This window comes from Calidris pugnax, unplaced genomic scaffold (genome assembly GCF_001431845.1).
Source record: "Calidris pugnax isolate Ruff unplaced genomic scaffold, ASM143184v1 scaffold113, whole genome shotgun sequence".
Lineage (NCBI taxonomy): Eukaryota > Metazoa > Chordata > Aves > Charadriiformes > Scolopacidae > Calidris > Calidris pugnax.
Genome location: NW_015090879.1, coordinates 1115913 through 1128107, shown reverse-complemented (window position 1 = coordinate 1128107; position 12195 = coordinate 1115913).

Sequence of the window (12195 nt, the reverse complement as noted above, 5' to 3'; positions counted from 1 at the left end):
GCTGGGAGCTCGGTTCTCCTCTGCCAGGAGGCTCGGCACGAGGCACCGTGGTGCCATGGGCACCGCCAGCACCACCACTGCCTTCCAGAAATGGGCAAGACAGAGTTTGGAACCCACTGGGGGGACACTGGGCAGCTCACCAGTGTGGCCATTAACATTCCATATCGAGCTGGGGTTATTCCTAACAGACAAACACCATCTGTGCCCCCAGAGCGGGGCCCAGCACCTCGCACAGGTTGCAGCACCAGCTCGGAGGAGCTCATGATGTGGGTGATGCCCTTAAAACCCTGCCCCATCACCCCCAGGGCAGCTCAGATGCTGGTGAGAAACCAGCTGGCTAAAGGAGAGAAAGAGGGAGTGGATGGAGGGGAAGGAGGGAGCCCATCAGCTCCTGGAGATGCTGGTGTCGGGTCCAGGCTGCTGCACCGTGCTGGGCACTGGTTGCTCCTTCATGGTTGGCATTGCAGGGGCTGCTCAGGCTCAGCTGAAAGGCTTTGGCATCAGTGCCCAGCCTGAGAAAGTTCATTTTTACATCCCATTTGAGGTGTTCTCCCAGTTCCCCAAACGGATTTTTTGAGAAAAAGAAAAAAAAATTATATATATAGGGAATATATAAGGACAGGACAAAATTTCCCACCTCTTTCCCATTTATCACTCTAAAAAAGATGAACACTTGTGGTCTCCCAGGCCTACATTCAGATGCCAGGAGCTCTTTTTTCTCTCCTCTAACCTAGTTACATCCCCATCAATGTATTCTGGCCTGGAGGTGCCAGAGATGCAGCGATGGCAGGGCAGCCTGGGGCTCCCTGCTCGGCTGCGGGGCGGCAGAGCCTGGGGGGGGACACTGGGGTGGGCTCCGAGAGCAGCCTGGTCCGTGGAGGGCAACAGGGACACCTGGATGTCATCACATCACATGGGCAATGCCAGAGAGGGGTGGGGTGTTTCACCTGAATATCTGTCAAGAAAAAAAATGAAATGCAGAAATAATTTGTAGAATCAAGGAATTAGGGATGGGGAAGGGAGAAACTTGGAGGTGGGGAGGGGGGGGTGTCACTGTCCCATGGCTGGCTTTGGCAGAGCCCTGAGGGTGAGCCTCTGCACACCTTAATGAAATTAGGGCTCTTTGTAAAGTAATAACCAACTTTATTTCCCAGTCACTTGTAGTTTATTCACGCATCATTCATTATTTTTGAAATCTCTCTGTTTTTTGCCCCCCCCAAAAGGTGCTTTCCTGTTTATTCACGCATCATTCATTATTTTTGAAATCTCTCTGTTTTTTGCCCCCCCCCCGCAAAGGTGCTTTCCCTTAAATCTTAATTATCACCTAAACACCAGATCCCAGCTGGGGGTTCATTCCTGGTAGCGAGGCCGTTTGAGCTCTGCCACCGATGCCTTCAGAGGCTTTGGTATTACACCAAGCTTCCTCCGTCTCCATTAACATATGCAGTGATTTATACAGCAATTTTAATTGAATTCTCAGACCTCAGGGTCCCGTGTGGAAATGGAAAAATGCCAGGAGCGGCTTCAGCTACAGAAATGCCCCCCACGGGAGCCCAGCGCTGCGGGTGAGGAGGGGGGAGCTCAATCCAAGGAGGACGTTGGTGGTTTTAGGACATTGGTGGCTTTAGGAAGGAGAAGGGTGCCCGTGTGGGTCAGGAGGGACCTTGGTGCCCACAACGGGGCAGCTCCTGGCCAAGAAGGTGCCCGAGGAGGGACCAAACATCTCCAGCAGCACTGGGGAAACTGAGGCAAGGAAGTGATTTAAAGCAGCTTAAAGCAGGGTGGCCGGTCCTGGCTGTTGGATTTTTCTCTAAAGACCCCCCAGGTGCTGGGGCTGTGCCTGTGGTGTGTTTAGCACTGTTCTGGGAAATGGGAAAATAATAATAACTATTAAAGGTAATAATATGCAATGATCTGATGACTCACGGGTTAATTCTTACTCACAAACAGACAATTATTCCCAGAATGTAAAACATTTTAACAATATTAATGGTGAAGAAGAAATGGGGGCTCTTTTGTGGGGATTTTTTTTTTTAACTTCCATTTATTCTTTGTTCAATTGATGCATATTCAAAATGGTATAAGTGGGGCCCTCACTGTTTCAATTAGCATTAATGAACAATTATTTTTCTCCCTATTTATGCTGCTCTTGCAGGGCACGGGTTTTGGTTGTTATTATTTTTTTTACGTTTGTATGTTAATTCAGGGTTTAAAATACCCTTCTCCCCAAACTGCGATAAAGTATAATGAGAAGGGGAGAGATTTATGGCTAAAACACTAGAGGAAGAAAAGGGCTGCCTATCAAAGCAGGAGATAAATCCTGGCTTTTACCAGATCATAAGATATAATTGCATCTAAGGCGGAGATTGCACAGAATCAATTCGTTCCTCGATGCTGTTTACTGCCGGGAATTTGCAGCAAATAACCAGCCTTAAAACTGCCCCGACCCCGCGATGTGGTGCCGGATCCTCTCCCAGCTGCTGGAATAACTGCCCTGAGCTGGGAAACACCTGCAGCTGGGACACGGGATGGGGACAAACCGGTTGCAAAACAGCTCCTGGTGAGCTCGGGGCCCTGTGACCCCCCTGCACGAGAGGGAAAGGGGGCAGGTCTCCCTGCGGGGATGTTTTGCCTGGAGGAGATGCTGAATTCGGAAGAGCTGGGAGTCGCCTCCCTCCCACGCGGCGGAGAGAGTGGGAGAGACGGAAACGAGCTCCCCCATCCCTTAGCAGTGCACAAACCCCCAGTTTTACATACTTTTTCTCTTTATTCTTTTAAAATTCTTCTCTTTTTTTCTTTATTCCTTTTAAATTATTCTCTTTTTTTATTCTTTATTCTTTATTCTTTTTAATAACTTCTCTTTTTTAAAATTCTTTATTCTTCTTAAACACTAATTTCTTTTTGAAATGCTTCCTTCCTCTATAGCCTTTTGCAGCATCCCGACCTAGATGCTGGGCTCCAGAGGAGGGAAAGGTCCTCCCTCCCTGGTCAGCCCTGGTCCACAGCCCAGCACTGTTTGCCATGAGGCCACCTGGGCTTGTGACACTGATGAACGTCCTCCTGTTCCCTTCCCATCAGCTGCTAAAGCACTTTTTTCTTTTTGGAGAAGTGAGACAGAGAAGGGCTCTGGGGAGCCGTGAGGGCAAAGGCTACTGATCGATGTTCCCACAGCCCTTTGGCAGAGGCTCTGATTGGGAAGGAGGGAGAAGAGCCCAATTGATGCTCGTTAGTCATGCTTTAAAAGGAAGATATTCTACAGTTTTCACCTGGGGAGGGGGTTGAGTCTGCTGCTTTCTCCTTCAGAGGTGGGAGAAGAGCTGGAGCATCCCCATTGCTAAGGTGGCTCTTCTCCCACACTGAGCCCATCCCAGCAGGAATCGGGGCTGAGGCAAAGCAGGTAGGTCACAGAAGGGTCTGGTTTATTCCCCAACTCAGGGGCTGGGCTTGCTACAGAATTCCCTGACCCCAGCCAAAGAAGAAAGCCAGAAAACCTGTCCTTTTCCCACTTGGCTCCACAAATTACACATTGATTCAGGGCCCTCTGAGCCACGAGCCAGCGGCTGGGAAAGCCTGACCTGTGACAACCACAGAGGCAGCGATATCTCTCCCCAGGAGCAGGTTTATGGAGGCACATACTGGGAAGGGGGACATTTGAGGAACAGGGTCCCATCAACCAACATCTGCTTGTGTCAAGGCTTTCTTCTACCTCATTGAGTTACGAAGGCTTGGAATGAGCTGCCCAGGGAAGTGGTTGAGGCACCAACCCTGAAGGTATTTAGTAGATGGGTTGACATAGTGCTTAGTGACATGGTTTAGTGATGGGTTTTTAATCAGGGTTAGGTTGATGGTTGGATTAGATGATCTTAAAGGCCCCTTCCAACCCAGACAATTCTATGATTCTCTGATTTGGGTGGCCTGGTGGCTTTAGGGGACCTACCAGAGAATCTCTGGGCCATACTGGGGACATCAGCTGGGACCTCATCTGCCTCACCAAAGCCACCACAAAATCTGCTCAAGGAGCTGATTCTCCACATGCACCTTAATTCCCTGTGGGTCACACCTTGCCTCTAAGGTTGCATTTCAATCTCTGTTAATTCCTGTTTGCACGGGGGGAGAGAAAGCGCCTCTGCCATAGGTACAGCCCTCGCTGGCTGGTGATGGTGCTGCTGTAATTAGCATCACTAAAACACTTCCGCTGGCCTCCAGTTCTCCTCGGCTGCTGTAGCGGCTCTGAGTAATGAATCCAAACGGGCAGCTGTTCTCTGGGTCTCAAAGCTGGAAAAAAGGAGGGAGAGGAGGAAGAGCCGAGTGGCAGCATCTGTCTGTGGCTGGGGATCCTCCTGATGAGCCGGGGCTAATGAAAGGGAAATAATCACAAAATCATACCTTTCTGGCAGATATTTAGGGCTGGTGAGCACCGGGGGTGAATGGAGCAGGTAAGGTCCCATCCTCCCCACCCGGGTACCACGTCCTGCTCCGGGGGCTCTGGCTCCCCACGGCCTCTGGTTGTGGCAACGGGGGGTGAAGGGCAGAGCCCGGGTTCCCAAGGGAAGGTGCCGACACTGGGATTCACTGGAGGACACTGAGCCCTGGTCCTGCCTCGGGCCTCGGGCCAAACCTTTGCCTAAACTCCGTGAGGGCGAGGAGACGGAGGATTGGAGACCTAATTTCCCATTAAATATGGACAAGCTAAAAAGGGACAAGGGGATTTCTAATGCCGAAGAACATCTGCAACGGCGAGATGAATAGTTAGGGACAAGGATATTTATAGATTCGTTTATTTTGGCTCCTTTGAAGAGCTTCAGAGGCATCCTTTTGTCCATTAGGAGCCGGTTTCTGTCGGAAGCGGGAGCGGGGCAGCGGTGAGATGAGAAGGGAGAGAGGAGCCGGGTGTGCTGGGGGAGCACAGCGTGTCCCCCACCCCTCTCCTGGGGCTGGGGGAGCGTCACGGAAACTGGGGTGCACGAACCAGCACTGAAAGGAGCACCAAGACAGGCCCTGGGGTGCAAACACGGAGGTTGTCACCCCAACCTCCAGCCAACATCTGCCCCTAATTGCTGATTTCTCCCTTCCCAGGAGCCAGGCAATGACATTTCTCCTTTGGGCAAACAGCAGGAGCTCACACCTTGAGCTCTGAAGAGCTTGAGGTTCAAGCCTCATCCTTAGCTCATTAAAGTCCCTGAAGCAGAAGAGATTTAAATTTTGGGACCCTGCTGTTCCAGGCTTACAGGGAGGGGTATGATAATGCCTGCCTTATTCCCTGACCTGCCGTTATGAGCCCCATCAGCTGGGTTTGATTTCCTTGTACCTTGTGTTACGATGGGGAGTGAAATACACCCCGGGGGAGAGCGTGGGCAGCGCTGGGGATGCTGCTGGGGGACAAGTCACCAGCCCAGGCACAGGGATACACAGCTCGGTGTGAAAGCCAACACCAAAACACAGCAATTCCAGGATGTAGCTGGCAATCTTTGTTTTATCAGTTAAAAATGCAGTTGTGGGGGGGGTCTGAGTTTTGCCAAACGTCTCCCATCGCTTGGGAAAGGTCCCAGCGACGAGGGCTCCCGCGCCTGCCACGCGGGCTCCCAATTTCATAGTTCAGTGTATTAGAAAATAGGAGGAGGATTTGTAAAGAGAAGGAAATAGTTTAAAACACCTCACAGCTCGTTATGGCTGAGCAGACCTGGGTCCTGCATCACAGCAGCCGTGGGAGTGCGAAGTGTGTGCAGAGACGTGTGCCGGGGATGCGGTTATTTTGGGATACGCTCAGCATTAATGTGTGTGGGTACATTTTGGGGGCTGAATGTAGCTGTAATATTTGCGGGAAGAGCTGTGTTTTCCTCACCAGGAGGCACAGACCCTGTTCCCTTAACCCATTCCCAGGGTTAACGTGGACAGGGGGTTACCATGCACACACATACCCCGCGTCACCCCTGCACTGCCTGATGGTGGTGATGCCAAAATGTTGCTGTTTGATGCTTTTTCAAACAAGGCTGTCCAGCGTTTCCTAACATTGGTGTTCATCATCATCACCACCCAGCCCCTGCCCAAAAGCAGCTCCCAGGCAGCACGCAGCCCCTGGTTTGTTGAGCTCCTGAACCCTCAAATAACCCAACTGTTGTTTCTGGGAATACAAGCAGGGAACTGCTGGAGAGGGGACAGCAGAGGGTACAAAGATGATGAGGGGCCTGGAGCATCTCTCTTATGAGGAAAGGCTGAGGGACTTGGGACTTTTTAGTCTGGAGAAGAGAAGGCTGAGGGGGGATCTGATCAACACCTAGAAATACTTAATGAGCCTCTGCACACCTTAATGAAATTAGGGCTCTTTGTAAAGTAATAACCAACTTTATTTCCCAGTCACTTGTAGTTTATTCACGCATCATTCATTATTTTTGAAATCTCTCTGTTTTTTGCCCCCCCCAAAAGGTGCTTTCCTTTAAATCTTAATTATCACCTAAACACCAGATCCCAGCTGGGGGTTCATTCCTGGTAGCGAGGCCGTTTGAGCTCTGCCACCGATGCCTTCAGAGGCTTTGGTATTACACCAAGCTTCCTCCGTCTCCATTAACATATGCAGTGATTTATACAGCAATTTTAATTGAATTCTCAGACCTCGGGGTCCCGTGTGGAAATGGAAAAATGCCAGGAGCGGCTTCAGCTACAGAAATGCCCCCCACGGGAGCCCAGCGCTGCGGGTGAGGAGGGGGGAGCTCAATCCAAGGAGGACGTGGGTGGTTTTAGGACATTGGTGGCTTTAGGAAGGAGAAGGGTGCCCGTGTGGGTCAGGAGGGACCTTGGTGCCCACAACGGGGCAGCTCCTGGCCAAGAAGGTGCCCGAGGAGGGACCAAACATCTCCAGCAGCACTGGGGAAACTGAGGCAAGGAAGTGATTTAAAGCAGCTTAAAGCAGGATGGCTGGTCCTGGCTGTTGGATTTTTCTCTAAAGACCCCCCAGGTGCTGGGGCTGTGCCTGTGGTGTGTTTAGCACTGTTCTGGGAAATGGGAAAATAATAATAACTATTAAAGGTAATAATATGCAATGATCTGATGACTCACGGGTTAATTCTTACTCACAAACAGACAATTATTCCCAGAATGTAAAACATTTTAACAATATTAATGGTGAAGAAGAAATGGGGGCTCTTTTGTGGGGATTTTTTTTTTTAACTTCCATTTATTCTTTGTTCAATTGATGCATATTCAAAATGGTATAAGTGGGGCCCTCACTGTTTCAATTAGCATTAATGAACAATTATTTTTCTCCCTATTTATGCTGCTCTTGCAGGGCACGGGTTTTGGTTGTTATTATTTTTTTTACGTTTGTATGTTAATTCAGGGTTTAAAATACCCTTCTCCCCAAACTGCGATAAAGTATAATGAGAAGGGGAGAGATTTATGGCTAAAACACTAGAGGAAGAAAAGGGCTGCCTATCAAAGCAGGAGATAAATCCTGGCTTTTACCAGATCATAAGATATAATTGCATCTAAGGCGGAGATTGCACAGAATCAATTCGTTCCTCGATGCTGTTTACTGCCGGGAATTTGCAGCAAATAACCAGCCTTAAAACTGCCCCGACCCCGCGCCGCGGTGCCGGATCCTCTCCCAGCTGCTGGAATAACTGCCCTGAGCTGGGAAACACCTGCAGCTGGGACACGGGATGGGGACAAACCGGTTGCAAAACAGCTCCTGGTGAGCTCGGGGCCCTGTGACCCCCCTGCACGAGAGGGAAAGGGGGCAGGTCTCCCTGCGGGGATGTTTTGCCTGGAGGAGATGCTGAATTCGGAAGAGCTGGGAGTCGCCTCCCTCCCACGCGGCGGAGAGAGTGGGAGAGACGGAAACGAGCTCCCCCATCCCTTAGCAGTGCACAAACCCCCAGTTTTACATACTTTTTCTCTTTATTCTTTTAAAATTCTTCTCTTTTTTTCTTTATTCCTTTTAAATGCTTCTCATTCTTTATTCTTTATTCTTTTTAATTACTTCTCTTTTTAAAAAATTCTTTATTCTTCTTAAACACTAATTTCTTTTTGAAATGCTTCCTTCCTCTATAGCCCCTTGCAGCATCCCGACCTAGATGCTGGGGTCCAGAGGAGGGAAAGGTCCTCCCTCCCTGGTCAGCCCTGGTCCACAGCCCAGCACTGTTTGCCATGAGGCCACCTGGGCTTGTGACACTGATGAACGTCCTCCTGTTCCCTTCCCATCAGCTGCTAAAGCACTTTTTTCTTTTTGGAGAAGTGAGACAGAGAAGGGCTCTGGGGAGCCGTGAGGGCAAAGGCTACTGATCGATGTTCCCACAGCCCTTTGGCAGAGGCTCTGATTGGGAAGGAGGGAGAAGAGCCCAATTGATGCTCGTTAGTCATGCTTTAAAAGGAAGATATTCTACAGTTTTCACCTGGGGAGGGGGTTGAGTCTGCTGCTTTCTCCTTCAGAGGTGGGAGAAGAGCTGGAGCATCCCCATTGCTAAGGTGGCTCTTCTCCCACACTGAGCCCATCCCAGCAGGAATCGGGGCTGAGGCAAAGCAGGTAGGTCACAGAAGGGTCTGGTTTATTCCCCAACTCAGGGGCTGGGCTTGCTACAGAATTCCCTGACCCCAGCCAAAGAAGAAAGCCAGAAAACCTGTCCTTTTCCCACTTGGCTCCACAAATTACACATTGATTCAGGGCCCTCTGAGCCACGAGCCAGCGGCTGGGAAAGCCTGACCTGTGACAACCACAGAGGCAGCGATATCTCTCCCCAGGAGCAGGTTTATGGAGGCACATACTGGGAAGGGGGACATTTGAGGAACAGGGTCCCATCAACCAACATCTGCTTGTGTCAAGGCTTTCTTCTACCTCATTGAGTTACGAAGGCTTGGAATGAGCTGCCCAGGGAAGTGGTTGAGGCACCAACCCTGAAGGGATTTAGTAGATGGGGTGACATAGTGCTTAGTGACATGGTTTAGTGATGGGTTTTTAATCAGGGTTAGGTTGATGGTTGGATTAGATGATCTGAAAGGCCCCTTCCAACCCAGACAATTCTATGATTCTCTGATTTGGGTGGCCTGGTGGCTTTAGGGGACCTACCAGAGAATCTCTGGGCCATACTGGGGACATCAGCTGGGACCTCATCTGCCTCACCAAAGCCACCACAAAATCTGCTCAAGGAGCTGATTCTCCACATGCACCTTAATTCCCTGTGGGTCACACCTTGCCTCTAAGGTTGCATTTCAATCTCTGTTAATTCCTGTTTGCACGGCGGGGAGAGAAAGCGCCTCTGCCATAGGTACAGCCCTCGCTGGCTGGTGATGGTGCTGCTGTAATTAGCATCACTAAAACACTTCCGCTGGCCTCCAGTTCTCCTCGGCTGCTGTAGCGGCTCTGAGTAATGAATCCAAACGGGCAGCTGTTCTCTGGGTCTCAAAGCTGGAAAAAAGGAGGGAGAGGAGGAAGAGCCGAGTGGCAGCATCTGTCTGTGGCTGGGGATCCTCCTGATGAGCCGGGGCTAATGAAAGGGAAATAATCACAAAATCATACCTTTCTGGCAGATATTTAGGGCTGGTGAGCACCGGGGGTGAATGGAGCAGGTAAGGTCCCATCCTCCCCACCCGGGTACCACGTCCTGCTCCGGGGGCTCTGGCTCCCCACGGCCTCTGGTTGTGGCAACGGGGGGTGAAGGGCAGAGCCCGGGTTCCCAAGGGAAGGTGCCGACACTGGGATTCACTGGAGGACACTGAGCCCTGGTCCTGCCTCGGGCCTCGGGCCAAACCTTTGCCTAAACTCCGTGAGGGCGAGGAGACGGAGGATTGGAGACCTAATTTCCCATTAAATATGGACAAGCTAAAAAGGGACAAGGGGATTTCTAATGCCGAAGAACATCTGCAGCGGCGAGATGAATAGTTAGGGACAAGGATATTTATAGATTCGTTTATTTTGGCTCCTTTGAAGAGCTTCAGAGGCATCCTTTTGTCCATTAGGAGCCGGTTTCTGTCGGAAGCGGGAGCGGGGCAGCGGTGAGATGAGAAGGGAGAGAGGAGCCGGGTGTGCTGGGGGAGCACAGCGTGTCCCCCACCCCTCTCCTGGGGCTGGGGGAGCGTCACGGAAACTGGGGTGCACGAACCAGCACTGAAAGGAGCACCAAGACAGGCCCTGGGGTGCAAACACGGAGGTTGTCACCCCAACCTCCAGCCAACATTTGCCCCTAATTGCTGATTTTTCCCCTCCCAGGAGCCAGGCAATGACACTTCTCCTTTGGGAAAACAGCAGGAGCTCACGCCTTGAGCTCTGAAGAGCTTGAGGTTCAAGCCTCATCCTTAGCTCATTAAAGTCCCTGAAGCAGAAGAGATTTAAATTTTGGGACCCCGCTGTTCTAGGCTTACAGGGAGGGGTATGATAATGCCTGCCTTATTCCCTGACCTGCCATTATGAGCCCCATCAGCTGAGTTTGATTTCCTTGTACCTTGTGTTACGATGGGGAGTGAAATACACCCCGGGGGAGAGCGTGGGCAGCGCTGGGGATGCTGCCGGGGGGCAAGTCACCAGCCCAGGCACAGGGATACACAGCTCGGTGTGAAAGCCAACACCAAAACACAGCAATTCCAGGATGTAGCTGGCAATCTTTGTTTTATCAGTTAAAAATGCAGTTGTGGGGGGGGTCTGAGTTTTGCCAAACGTCTCCCATCGCTTGGGAAAGGTCCCAGCGACGAGGGCTCCCGCGCCTGCCACGCGGGCTCCCAATTTCATAGTTCAGTGTATTAGAAAATAGGAGGAGGATTTGTAAAGAGAAGGAAATAGTTTAAAACACCTCACAGCTCGTTATGGCTGAGCAGACCTGGGTCCTGCATCACAGCAGCCGTGGGAGTGCGAAGTGTGTGCAGAGACGTGTGCCGGGGATGCGGGTATTTTGGGATACGCTCAGCATTAATGTGTGTGGGTACATTTTGGGGGCTGAATGTAGCTGTAATATTTGCGGGAAGAGCTGTGTTTTCCTCACCAGGAGGCACAGACCCTGTTCCCTTAACCCATTCCCAGGGTTAACGTGGACAGGGGGTTACCATGCACACACATACCCCGCGTCACCCCTGCACTGCCTGATGGTGGTGATGCCAAAATGTTGCTGTTTGATGCTTTTTCAAACAAGGCTGTCCAGCGTTTCCTAACATTGGTGTTCATCATCATCACCACCCAGCCCCTGCCCAAAAGCAGCTCCCAGGCAGCACGCAGCCCCTGGTTTGTTGAGCTCCTGAACCCTCAAATAACCCAACTGTTGTTTCTGGGAATACAAGCAGGGAACTGCTGGAGAGGGGACAGCAGAGGGTACAAAGATGATGAGGGGCCTGGAGCATCTCTCTTATGAGGAAAGGCTGAGGGACTTGGGACTTTTTAGTCTGGAGAAGAGAAGGCTGAGGGGGGATCTGATCAACACCTAGAAATACTTAAAGGGTGGGTGTCAGGAGGATGGGGCCAGTCTTTTTCCAGTGATGGCCAGGGACAGGACAAGAGGAAATGGGCACAGACTTGAACATAAGAAGTTCCATCTAAACATGAGGAGGAACTTCTTTGCTGTGAGGGTGGCAGAGCCCTGGAAGAGGCTGCCCAGGGAGGTGGTGGAGTCTCCTTCTCTGGAGACATTCAAACCCACCTGGACACGTTCCTGTGGGACCTGCTCTGGGTGGACCTGCTCTGGCAGGGGGTTGGACTGGGTGATCTCCAGAGGTCCCTTCCCAAGGGAGCTGCTGTTCCCCATCCCCGTGCCAGACGGGAGAAATCCCAACACAAGTATGCCAGGGAGGGCAGTAAGAAAAACCTTCTGGCCGAGAGAAGAGCAAAGATGCTCTGAGGACTTTCCCAGGCACCCAGGTGGCATCTCGGGGCTTGTCTACACAGCAACAAACAGGATGATGCAGCTAGGAAAACAAATGTCATTATAAGGGAGATGAATTCAGGTAGGTTTAGGCTGGAAGCGAGAGGAGGTGAAGAGAAACAGCCCCATTCTGCGGAGGAATCCGGCCATTGAACTAATCCCCGGTAAATCCGGCGGAGCCGGAGCGCGGTGCCCGCAGCTCCCACGCGTGGCCGCTCCGCGCATCCCGCCGCGGCCCATCCGCGGGGCTCGGCCCCCCCCTAGTGTCCAGCCGGGGGGTCCCCTCCTTCCCCGGGGGGCAGAACCGGCCCGGGGGTGCGCTGGGACCGGCCGGGCTGTGAGGATGCTCGGGGCAGCGGGG